This window comes from Sorex fumeus, unplaced genomic scaffold, assembly GCF_029834395.1.
Source record: "Sorex fumeus unplaced genomic scaffold, SorFum_2.1 ptg000021l, whole genome shotgun sequence".
NCBI classification, from domain to species: Eukaryota; Metazoa; Chordata; class Mammalia; order Eulipotyphla; family Soricidae; genus Sorex; species Sorex fumeus.
The window spans coordinates 13,608,285-13,622,425 of record NW_026606078.1 but is presented as its reverse complement, the minus strand read 5'-3'; the positions used below and the strand labels follow the sequence as shown (position 1 = coordinate 13,622,425).

At 36.7% G+C, this 14,141-nt stretch overlaps 1 pseudogene; it reads left to right on the top strand.

Moving 5' to 3' along the window:
• Positions 1–825: 825 nt before the first annotated feature.
• LOC130022998 (uncharacterized) lies at positions 826–922 on the top strand (annotated as a pseudogene).
• Positions 923–14,141: the final 13,219 nt, after the last annotated feature.

Genomic DNA, 14,141 nt, shown 5'->3' with positions numbered 1-14,141 from the left:
GGGCCCTGGTGAGGAAAGCCAGGTGCAGCGTCAGGAGACTGTCATTTCAGAGATATTTAGACTTAATTTTAGATGGAAAAGTACACATCATTCAAACAGTTGTATGTGCTTAGGAATAAAATATTACACACATGTTCAATCACCTAAGAAAGCCTATTCTGCTCAGGGAACTAGATTTTTAATTACAAGTCTGTTTTGCCCATGTGGAATGACTGAGAATCACTATGAGTACATATAAAACTCACTATACACACAAAGATGCACACAGGTTACTTTGAGTCATCTGTGTTGTTAATGTGTCTTGGCCATTAAACTACATTGAGACCCTTTTTATGTCCTTTACAGGAGCCTCATGAGTCTCACCTTCCCTTCAAGTTGAACTTGTAATAAGGTGGAATGAAATCATCAATATGCTTCTCACCTCTTCCTTCAGGAGAAAAATTCTACTTACTTTCAAGGTGGTCAAAGTGCGGACAATGCAATCCACCGTTTTCTGGAGATGTACACGGGACCGAGGTGAGAATATCAAAAGGCTCCAGTTTAATTTTCTTAATGAAGGTTTCAGGGTAGAGCATTAAACAAGACTGATACACCGTCTTCCAAAAGAATTATTTTGCAAAACTTATGCCCTGGGTATGGTAAAAGATAATATGGTAAAAAACAGACTTTTCCTTCTGGGACATTAATGTTCTAAATTTATCACTTCAAGGTGCTTTGAAATACCTTCCTAGATTGGGAATCACTGTCTGCCATAGGAGTGACTAAGGATAACACTCAAAGAAATCAGAAGAGAAAAATAGGGAAAAAAATCAACTCTTATACTCAGTTTGGCAACACATATACTAAAATTGAAATGATACAGAGATTAGCATGATCCTTACACAGAGATGACAGGCCAACTTGTAAAGTGTTCCATATTTTTGTTGCATTAAGAATTAACAGGGCTACTTTAAGCTAAGACAAGCACCACAAATACTCAAAATTTCGACATAAAGATAGCAAAAATCCCCATCACAAAGATCTCTCTCAATGCCAATGGACTAAGTACACCAATTCAGAGGCACAGGATGGCAGGATGAAATAGAAAACTGAACCCAACATTCTGCTGCCTGCAAGAAAAATATCTGAATAATCAAAGCAACCATGGGCTCAAAGTCAAAGGCTGGAAAACAATTCTTCAAGAAAAGAACACCTCCAAAAAGCTGCAGTGGCCATACTAGTATCAGACCACGTCGACTTCAGGCTAAAGGTTATGAGACAGTGAAGGTCATTTCTTAATGATCATGGTATGTGTACATCAGAAAGAACTCACCCTCCTAAATGTATATGCTCCTAATGACAGACCAGAAAAATACGTAAAAACAACTTCTAATAGACTTAAAGAAAAACATTGATAGCAACACAATACTAGATGGAGATTTCAACAGTACTTTCTCACTTCTCAATAGATCAAACAGACAAAAACTCGGCAAGAAAATATTTTATTTGAGGGAAGTAACGAACAACCATTGGCTTAGAGAAGAAATCAAAGAGGAAATAAAAAGATTCCAGAAAAAAATGATAACGAGGAACTATCAGAACGTGTGGGACAGAGCAAAAGCAGTTCTAAGAGGAAAGTTTATAGCTCCGCCAGAATTCAACTGGAAGATAGAAAGGGCCTACAAAAATAACTTACAGCTCAAGATTTTGGAAAATACCAAGAAAAGGAGTCCAAACTAGCCAGGAGGAAAGAAATAATAAAACCTGGAGCAGAAATCAATGAGATATAATCCCAAAATACAATCCAGTAGACCAACAAAAGCAAGAGATGGTTCTTTGAGAAAATAAATAAGATCTATAAACCACTAGCAGAACTCACAAAGAAGAAAAGAGAAAGAATCCTAATAAACCGAATCAGAAATGCAAAGGGGGACATCATAATAGAAACTACAAAATCCATAGGATCATCAGAGATTATTTTGAGAATCTTTACAGCAGGAAATGAGAGAATCTTGAATAAATTGATAAATTACTGGATTCCAATTACCTCCCAAGGCTGAACCAAGAATATTTTGAAAACTCGAACCCATCACTACAAGGAAATTGAAATGATAATCAAAAGTATCCCCCAAAACAGGAGCCCAGGCCCAAATGGATTCACTAATGAAGTATTTCGAAACCTTTCAAGAGGACCTACTGCCAACATTTTTTAAGATTTTCCAGGAAATTGAAGAAACAGAAATACTCCCAAACAATTTCTATGAGACAAAGATCAGCCTGATACTCAAATCAGACAGAGACACCACAAAAAAGAAAATTACAGACCTATTTCCTTGATAAATCCAAAGATCCTCAAGATTATACCAGCAAAGAGAATCCAGAAACTCAACAAAAGGTCACACTCTATGACAAACTAGGTTTATCTTGGGGATGCAAGGATGGCTTAACATTCTCAAGGCAATCAACAGAATACACCATCTCAATAAAATAAAGATAAAAATCATATGATAATATCAATAGATGTAGATAAAGCATTTGAGGAGATCCAGCACCCATTCATGATGAAAAACTCTCAACAAAATGGGAGTTGAAAGTACTTTCCTCAATATAGTCAAAGTAAACTAACACAAACCCACACCAAGTATTATTCTCAACGGGGAAAAACTAAAGGCTTGGAGCAGAAATCAATGAGCTAGATTCCCAAAATAAAATCAGGCACAAAACAAGTTACCCACTCTCACCACTCCTATTCAACATAGTACTTGAAGTACTTGCCATATAATTTTGGTAAGAAAAAGATATCAAGGGCATCCAGATAAAAAAAGGAAGAACTCAAGCTTTTACTATTTGGAGATGACATGATAGTATACTTAGAAAATCCCAAAGAATCTACCAAAAAGCTCCTGGGAAGAATAGATTTTTTTACTAAAGTAGCATATTACAAAATCAATATCCAGTAGTCCATGGCTTTCCAAATACTATTAATGAAAGAGAAAAAAGAGACAGGCGAAAAACAATCCCATTCACAATAATAACCTCAGAAAATCAAGTATATTAGAATCAACTAAAAAGGTTAAGGACCTATACCAAAAAAACTCTAAAAAACACTACTTCATGAAATAAAAGAGGATATGAGGAAATGGAATCACATCCCATGCTCATTGATTGAGAGGATTAGCACTGTCAAAATGGCAATACACCCAAAGCGCTATAAAGATTTAATGCACTTTCTATAAGGATACCCATAACATTTTTCAAAGAAATAGATTAAACCCTCTTGAAACTCATACACAGCAATAAACTCCCATGATGAGCTAAAGCAATCTTTGGTAAAAAGAAGAAGGGAACAGCTTCCACAACTTCAAACCCTACTACAAAGTCGTAGTAATCAAATTAGCATGATATTCAGATAAAGACAGGCCTCAGATCAATGGAATATAGTCAAATATCCTGACGCTGGCCCTCAGATTATTATTACCTAATGTTTCATAAAGGCTCAATAAATATCAAGTTGAGCAAGGAAGTCTCTTCAACAAGTGCTGCTGGGAAAACTGGTCAGCAACATGCAAAAAAAATTAACTCAGACCTCTTTATAGTGCCAGGCACAAAGTCAGATCAAATGAATTAAAGACCTCAATATCATACCTGAATTCTTAAGATATATGGAGAAAAATGTGGGAAGATCCCTCCATGACATTAAAGCTAAGGGAAACTTCTAGAATGATACACCACTGACCAAGGAAGAGGAAGTGAAGATAACCAAATGAGACTACATTAAACCAAGAAGTTTCTGCAACTCAGAAAAAATGGTGACCATGCTAAAAAGACAGCCCTCATAATGGGGGAAAATTATTTATGCAATACCCATACAATTAATCCCTTATTGTATATAACCCAAGATATATATGGCACTGGTAGAACTTCATGAGAAAAAGACATTCAACCCCACCAAAACATGAGGAGAAGAAATGAACAGAAACTTCCTCAAAAAATAAATACAAATGACCAAAAAACAGAGGTAAAATGTTCTACATCATGAATCATCAGGGAGATACAAATCAAAACAGCAATGAGATATCTCACACCACAGAGATTGACACACATCAAAAAGAACAAGAGCAACCAATGTCAGCATGGAAGTGGGGAGAAAGGGTCTCTTCTTCACTATTGGTGGGGATGCCGATTGGTTCAGCCTTTTCAGAAAACAATATGGGCATTTCTCAGAAAGCTACAAATTGAGCTTCCATGAATCCAGAAATACCACTTTTGGCAATATACTCCCGGGCCCCAAAACAAACAGCAGAAATGCTATCTGCACTTCTATGTTCATTGCAGCACTATTCACAATAGTGAGAAGCTGGAAACAACTTGTATGCCCAAGAATTCTCAATGATTAGTTAGAGAAACTATGGTATATCTAAACAATGGAATACTATGCAGCTGTTAGTGAAAATGAAGTTATCAAGTATGCTTATAAATGGATGTACATGAAGAGTATCATGCTGAGTGAGATGAGTCAGATGGAGACAGACAGATATAGGATTACATTCATTTGTGGGATATGAAAAAACATATCTTTAGAATAATACCTTAGGACAGTAGAAATAAGGGCCAGGATGATTGGTCCACTGTTAGAAGCCTACCTTTTGGGCTGGGGGAGATGGCAGTTGGGATCGAGAAGAGAACACTATGACAAAGATAGTTGGAAATGATCATGCTGGAAAAGAACTGTGAAGTGAAAATAGGTAAAGGAAGAGACATGGTAACCTCTCAGTTCCTGTGTTGTAAACCATGATGCCTGAAAAGGGAGAGATCGGTAGATAGGTAGATAGGTAGAAGAAAGGGAGAGACAGGGGGCGGGGGTGAGGAGAGAGAGAGGGAGAGAAAGGATTTCAGGGGGAAAACTGGGGACACTGTAGGTGGGAAATGTTCACTGGTGGAGCAATGGGTCTTGGAACACTGTATGACTGAAACCTACTCATGAACAGCTTTGTATCTCTTTATGTTCTAGTGATTCAGTCAACCACTCAATGGTGATTCAGTCAATCACTCATGGTGATTCAGTCAATCACTCAATCAATCAATAAGTAAATAAATAAAAATCAACTCTTTGGGCCCAACCATACCTAGAGGGCACTCCAGCTTTATAGGCACATGAATCAAGTATCTTCTTAGTTTAAAATGAGTGTGGTATGAGTTTGTCACTTTCAAACATAAGAATTCTGATTAATCACCATGGAATGGTGTTTAATATAATGTTTTCTGAATAATTTTTATGAGACAAGATCTGTGAATAAAACCTTCAAGTGAAGAAAACAACATTCAATTATTTCTGTCACTTATTCATTTATTCAATTATTATTATGGAGAATAGGATTCAGGTGAGAAAACGAGAAATCTTTTACTTATAGCATGAACTTCTAATGTCTGGACTGCAAATTTCTAACATCTTTAGAATGGCTATAATATAGCTAGTTCTGCTTGAGAAATAATCGACTTCTGTCCAATATTCTGAATTTTGCCTTATTGTGTGGCCTGAATAAGTACTTCTATGAATAGAAATTATTAATTATCATTAGAAGCCATTTGAGTGTTAACAATAGTTGTGATTTATATTTTAATCTAATTACTTTTTCTAAAAGAGATAAATTTGGATGTGGCAGATTGAATCCAATTGAGTCCTGAAGAGGGCAGGGAGTTAATGAAAATTATAGGAAGAATTTGATGAATTGGAGGAGGGGAAGGGCTTAAAGGCCAACATATTTCACCACCTGAATTTAATAAAATTTATTTATTACGTTATCATAATGAATGACAGCATCACTTGGTACAGTAGTTCGGATGAAATATAGGATTTTTCTAAGAACACACACACACGGATACATGCACACATACTCATTCTCTCTCTCTCTGTCTCTCTCTTACACATGCATGCATGAATTCTTATAAACTCAACATTCTCACACAATAGCACTCATAAACACACACACTTATAATCTCTTCCCATCTTTCCACCCTCCCCTGCAGTCCACACCACCCCTGATCCCTATCTCCAGCTACTTAAATACATGCTACCCATCTACAGTTTTCATCCAAGCAATTGCTAAAGAAACAACAAAAGTGTTCATGTCTGTACAGATTTACTCATTTTATTTTGCCTCTTTTATATACCTTAGGCCTTCAACATTTTAAAAACGCAATACTGTTTATTATAGAATATACCACTGCCACCCCTAATATCTACAACCTACTAGAGAAAAATAAATTATCAAAGAAGCTACACAACAGTCCTGAATTTTCTTGTTTGGTATCAACCTCTAACAAGTTTTATAATAGGTTGGGTCCAAAATGCTGCTGCATGTCAGTATTTCCTGGGGCACTATCTTGAGAATCCAAGTATGGAAACCCTTGCTCATAGCATTGTCACTCCCGGTGTGGGTGTGGGCAGCAGCATTGATGGTATCTGACCACTTTTTTTTTATGCATTGCCTCACTTTTTATTCTTTTAATGCTTACTACTGAAACACCATGAGGTACAGTTGTAGACTTACAAATTTTTGTGCTTGGGTTTCAGTTATACAATGATCCAGTACCCATCCCTCAACCAGTGCCCATTCTCTGTCATTTACATTTTTTTTTAATTTTTGTTAGTGAAACACCATGAGGTACAGTTATAGATTTACATATTTCTGTGCTTGGGTTTCAATTGTACAATGATCAAATACCCATCCCTCCACCAGTGCCCATTTTCCACCACCACGGGTCCCAGTGTCCCTCCACCCCCTATCCCCCCATCCCACCATGCCTTTGTGGCAGGGCATTCCCTTTTGTTCTCTCTCTCCTTTTGGGTGTTGTGGTTTGCAAAAGAGGCATTGACTGGCAATCATGTCGGTCTTTACTCTGCTTTCAGAATGCTTCTCCAATCCTGGGAGGATCCTCCAAACACCCTTTATTTGGTGCTCCTTACTCTATATGAGCTCCCTTTCCCCCTAGAATGTGTGGCTGGATTCCAAACCATGGAGCAAAACTCCTGGTATTAATCTCACTGGCCACTTTTTGAATGAAAGCTGGTGTCTCTGGTCCCATGCCAAACAATTTAAACAAGCATCTGCAATAAAGATTCCCCACTTATTTTGTGAAATGAGGGTCTTTCTTAAGAGCCTTTCAGACTGGAGTGATAGCTCACTGGAACGACTGTGGACTTTGCCTGCAAAAGAAACAGATTCATTTCCTGGCACAACATAGTACCCTGAGCAACACTGGAAGAGACCCTTGAGCCAAAGCAGCACCTGAACATGACTGGATGTGTCCCCAAAGAACCAATAACCATCAGAACATCTAGTTAGAGTAACCGTCAACAAAATAGTGCCTCTTTTCTCCATTCATAATACTCAAAATTCTGACTGAAGTATCATTAAGAATACTAAATAGTTCCCGTAAATTTTATTCTTCTTCACATATATTTACTCTAAAAAAATTTAGGTTTCATTTTAAACTACAGGTAAAAAAGTAAAATTATAACTTTTTTAAAAAATTAAAAATAACGCCTATACATAGCCAGGTACGACTCAAAAAACAAAAAAGCAATCAAGCAAGCAAGAAAGAAAGAAAGAAATTAAAAATTAAAAAGAATGTTGTTTCCAGTGCTAAGGATCAATCACAGATCATCATACAATGGAAGGCAAATTCTGAATCACTGAGTTATAACCCTGTTCTTAAATATTTACAAAGGTCTTATTTGATGTCTCATTACATTTTCTCTTTTTATTAAAAAATGCTTTTTGTAGTAGACCTGATTGCCACCTTACCTCCTACTTCATGACCTTTGCTTCTCTTGTATATTTTAAGATACATATTATATTTTAATATAAATAAATATATATAAATACTTATAAAATATTGTATATTTTAATATATATATCTTATATATTATAAGACCCAGTTGTCACCTTATCCTTCCTAAATCCATGCTTTCCTTTGACAGACTTTCCAAGATCATATATGGCTTCCTTTAACTTGGCAAAAATGGAAACCTTATAGCTCTCACGCTAGAGGTGATGATGTTTTTGATCCTGGAGAAGTCTTTTCTGGGGAGTTTTCTGGCTGTTTCTACTTGACTTCAAAATATCTAAAGGTAAGTCATCATCTTTTTTTTTTTGCATTTTTGGGTCACACCTGGCGATGCACAGGGGATACTCCTGGCTCTGCACTCAGGAATTACTCCTCACGGTGCTTGGGGGGACCATACAGGATGCTGGGAATCTAACCTGGGTAGGCCGTGTGCAAGGCAAATGCTCTACCTGCTGTACTATAGCTCCAGCTCCCCCCCATCCCCATAATTCATCATCTTGAGGGCCTCAGATTTTTACCTTTGATTTAGAAACTTCATCTTTACATTGATACAGTAAATTGAAACCACAAAACCATTGAATGGCATGTTATAATTGTAGCAGGCATGAGCAAACATTGATAAACCATAAGTTGGCATAAATGAATTCTGTCTCAGAGGCTTCACTTCTGAGGATCCCTGTCTGTTACATATACCAGGATCAGAATCTACATCAGGCCATCAGTAGAAATTGTCCAACCGAAAGCTAGCCATCCACTGGGATCAAAATCCTTGATCCATCTAACTTGTAATTTTTCATTCATGACTTGTTGACCTTGTTTCAGTTGGAGACATCCAGAGCATCAACTCAGCTTTCCAGTAATTTCCACAAGAAATCCAAATACCTAAGAATGTTATCATTTCTTACGCCACTGTTAAAGATTTTTTTGGAATCCCACGGTAAGATACTATCATTAATGTTATAATATTACTGTTCTCCATAGTCCAGATCTCCCGAAAGAACTCTCTACCCTTCTCACTCCAAGTGCAGACTCCCGTTTAAGATGTTCCTGAGCATACTTCTAATAGTGTCACTCAGGTTCTCCCCTAAAGTGCACAAGTTAAGTTCATACCACTCCAAGTTCTTATTCCTAAACTACCAGAGTCGACTTTGTCCTCAAACTTGTGTTCTCCCTTGAAGAAATACCGTGCTTCCTTTCTCCACGTCTCTCTTTGCTTGCTTAGTTAAACGAGTGTTCTCTCTTGAACATATATTCCATTCCACCCTACACCTGTTTCACAAGTTTCTAAGTGTTTTTCAGTAAAATCTATTTTGCTTCATTAAACTGAAAATTTTAAAACACCAGAGCATTGTTAAAACCAATATTTGTATCTTTAAATGACAAATTTTGAAAATGAAAGGTGGTAAAGCAATGGAATACTACTCAGTTGCATGAAGTGAAATCTTCTTATTATTTGTATAAAAATGGATCACATGAGGATATTATGGTTAGTGTCATAAACCAGGCAGAGAAAGATAGGCATCATACAATTTCATGCATATGTGGCATATGGAGAAAACAAATTAAAAGAATAAAATGTGACAGACAAACGTCTAAATCATTATTTATATTCTATGATTTATAATTCAATTAATAATGGTTTGTCATACACATAATTCCAACATGACACTCCTCATTCTCTCAAAAAATAACCCCTTCCTCTCCCCAAACCCCCAGAATCCCTCCCTCCCAATCCCCTGACTCAATTGTGTGGATCAGTTCTCCCCTTACATTGCCCTTGAACCTTTGTTGCTACCTTGCTGTGTGTCTTTACATCCCATATATGAGAAAAATCTCTCTGTATCTGTTCCTTTCCTTAAGGCTAACTTTACATGCATGATATCCTCTACTTTCATCCAATGTTGAAAATTGCATAGTTTTGATCTTTTCAAAGCAATTAAAACAAACTATAGAACTATAAGACTATTTAGTTACCAGAGGGAAAGGTGTAATCAAAGTGGAAAAATTGAACAATGGTAAATGACAGAGTAGGCCATTCAGTGGTGAGTGTAATGTGATACATGCATGTTGATTCTGCATAATCCTAAAACTTAAGCTGTTCTATAAAGTAATTATAAATAACAAAAAGTATTTAAATAATTGGCATTTATCTATGGTTTTGACATATCTTTTGTGTCAAACTATCAGAAATAAAAATAAAGTGAGATAGAGATATGGTGTATCACTATACTTTTAAATAAGAGAAGTGATGAAAATTTCTCTGTCTTGATAAACTGTCATATAAATTGATTCCATATTCAAATTTATATACTCAAGGAAAAATAAAAGTCAACCAACTTAATCTTTTGCCTTCACTCAGGTTCCCATCTATTGATCTCTGGCAGACAAAACAACTTTTATTTATTTTATTTTGAATTTTTATTAGTGAAACACCACGAGGTACAGTTGTAGATTTACCAATTTTTGTCCTTGGGTTTCGATTATACAATGATCAAATGCCCATCCCTCCGTCATTGCCCATTTTCCACCACCATGGATTCCAGTATCCCTCCCACACACATCCACCCATACCACCATGCCTCTATGGCAGGGCATTCCCTTTTGTTCTCTCTCTCCTTTTGGGTGTTGTGGTCTGCAAAAGAGGCATTGAGTGGCAATCATGTTCAGTCCATAGTCAGAATTTTATTTTCAAGAGATTTCTTGGCAGAGATTTGGCATTCTTTGCTAGCAACCAACTCATTTTCTTCTGCTTTTTTTTCTAGAAATATATATTTATACTAAGACTGACTAGTCATGGCACCAAATTGACAAATGTACTTGTTTTTACTTCAGATCTATTTCCTTATTATCACATATTATTTGCAGTGGATAGAAAATAACTGCCCAAAATTCTTGGGGTAATGGAAAATGTTTATTCTTCCCTTAGTTTGGAAAATCCCTGTCATTAGTATAGTGACATTCATCGATATTTGTAAACACGATGATTAATAAGAGGTAAACCATGACTGCCACTTCAAGGAAGAATGGGCCTTCAGCAGACAGCTTCTTTTGCAGAAGGATACCTCTGGCCTGGGTGTGGGTAAAACAAGAGAGCTGTGAGCTACTGGCAGTTAATACATGCTCTGAGGCTATGTGGTGACACTGCTGAGAAATGTAGAGAGCCCTGATTAGGTAGGGTCATGGGGGAGAATGGAATGATGAAAAGAAAGCAGAGCAACAGGACAAGGTGATAGATTCCTTTGTATAAAAGTTTTCATCTCTATTGTACTAATCTGTGAAAAAGAGAACCAGCTTCTTATCATTCTTTCTGGCAATATATTATACTTAAATAGTGCTTCAGGAAAAAAATGGTCCCCTTGTTAGTTGATATAGCCTGAATATCTGTGAGGTCTTTGAACTCTATGTATACACTGCTGATGACTTAAACCAATCTCACTATTTAACTACCTAAACTGCTGTGGTCTCACCATTTAACTCTCTAAACTCTGATGGCTCCAAATCTTCTAAGATCAACTTTCATCTCTTCCATGATATCCAGGATTCTCTTCCCAACCTTCAACTCTCCCTTTCTTTCTCCATCTCTCTACCAACTATGCTCTCCATGCCAAAATTTGCTAAGACAAGCTTTCTTTAAATATAGACATAAGTTGACTTCTCTTTTTTTAACATTTAGGCAATTTTGATTTACAAAGTCATTTATAATCGAGTTTTGTCATACAATATTCCAATTCTAATCACACCACCAGTGTCTTCATCCCTCGAACAACAAACGACCCATTTCGCTCAGCATTCCCACCGATTTCCTTGACGAAAACATTTTGAAGTTTAACTATTGTACTTTGGGTTCCATACTTACAGTGGTTTTGGCATTGGTGGTTAAGATATACACCTCAACTTTTTCATGCTGGCCTTCCTAGATCAATGCCAATTTATACCATGTAGGGAAAATATATTAGAACAAAACATTAAGCTCCAATTTTTTTTTCCTTTTTTTTTCTTTTTATTAGTGAAACACCATGAAGTACAGTTATAGATTTACAATTTTTGTGCTTGGGTTTCTATTATACAATGATCAAATACCCATCCCTCCACCAGTGCCCATTTTCTGCCACCATGGATAATATCCCTCCCACCTCCACCCCCAACCCATCCCGCCCTGCCTCTGTGGCAGGGCATTCCCTTTTGTTCTCTCTCTCCTTTTGGGTGTTGTGGTCTGCAAAAGTGGCATTGAGTGGCAAACATGTTCAGTCCATAGTCTACTTTCAACATGCATCTCCCCTCCTGGTTGGATCCTTCAAACACACTTTATTTGGTGCTCCTTTCTCTATCTGAGCTGCCCTTTCCCCTAGAATGCCCGGCTGGCCTCTAAGCTATCGAGTAATGCTCCTGGTGCTGATCTCAGCTATTATTGGGTATTAATCTCGTATTTTGTTACTTTATATCCCCCAGATGAATGCAATCTTTCTATGTCTATCCCTCTCTTTCTAATTCATTTCGCTTAGCATTATACTTTCCATATTGTACCACTTGTATGTAAATTTTATGACTTATCTTTTCTAACAGCTACATAGTACTCCATTGTATAGATGTACCAAAGTTTCTTTAACCAGTCATCTGTTCTTGGGCATTCAGGTTTCTTCCAGTTTCTGGCTATTGTATAGAGTGCTGCAATGAACAAACAATTTCAGATGTCACTTTGACTATACATTTTTGCCTCTCTGGGATATATTCCCAGGAGTGCTATTGATGGGTCAAATGGGAGTTCAAGTTCTAATTTTTTGAGAATTGTACATACTGTTTTCCAGAAGGACTGAACCAGTCGACATTCCCACCAACAATGAAGGAGTGTCACTTTCTCGCCACATCTGTGCCAGCATTGGTTGCTTTTGTTCTTTTGAATGTGGGCCAGTCTCTGAGGTGTGAGATGGTATCTCATTGTGGTATCTAATTTTGATCTGCATCTCCCTGATGATTAATTATGTAGAGCATTTTCTCATGTGCTTTTCAGTCTGCCAGGGGTTTGTCCTGTCCAGTTCACACTATTTTCTTTTCGATCAGAATTGTTTAAAGATTATTTGATAATTATTTGATAATTATTTGATAATTATTTGATTATTTGATAAATTTGGAGCTTAATGATTCGTTCTCATGTATTTCCACTACATGTTGTCAGTGGGCATTGATCCAGGAAGGCCAGGATTAAAAATTTGCGGTGTATGTCTTAACCACCAATGCCAACACTACTGTAAGTATGGAACCCAAAGTACAATAGTAAAACTTCAAAATGTGTTTGTCAAGGAAATCGGTGGGAATGCAGGGAGAAATGGGTCATTTGTTGGTGGAGGGATGCAGACACTGGTGGTGAAAATTCTCTACATCATTAATCATCAGGGAGATGCAGAACAAAACCACAATGAGATACCATCTCACACCTCTCTCAGGTGTGAGAGAGAGATCACAGGGGATTGCCCTGCCACAGAGACAGGGGGGATGGGGGGATGGGGGTGGGAGGGATATTATCCATGGTGATGGAAAATGGGCACTGGTGGAAGGATGGGTATCTGATCATTGTATAATTGAAACACAAGCACAAAAAATTGTAAATCTACAACTGTAAAAAAAATAAAATAAAGGGAAAAAATTTAAAAAAAAAAGAAAGCAAGAGATTGCAGCCTAAAGAAGAAAGGATTATACTAGGCACCCTAAATGTACTCCTGTCCCCAAGGAAAATCCATCTTTGGGAAAAGTATGTATTTTACACCATTAACTTTTGAATTTTGTGGGACTGGACATTTTTATTTCAGAATGGATACTTCTTTTATAACCTAATCCTTTAAAAAACTATAGAAATCACAACTTCATCACAGTCTTCAGCAGAAGATTTCCAATACATATTGTCTAAAGGACCTCTAAGAGATAAAAATAAATACACACTCAATCACGATTTGTATGAGTTATGCTTGTTCAACACATTGGTTACACAGGAAAGCAAAATATTGGTACTTTTGTATCCATGCAATGAGTGTTTTACTGTTCAAGTAGAAAAATGGCCCAGAATATTCCTTGGAATCTATTTGTGTCTTAGTTCTCTTATGCTAAGAAAAAAAAACCCTTCCTTTTTTTGGTTGTTGTTGTTGTTACTGTTAAAAGTTAAATAAGAGGTTTGATCAGGCATCCTCATATTTTGTGCTATGAATTATAAATACTTCTTATCATATATGTTATCTGCTGTGCCTGTAATAAAAGAGACTTAATTCTAAAAAAAAAAGAAAATGTAATGGTGTTGACTAGATTATATCAAGATCATTTTT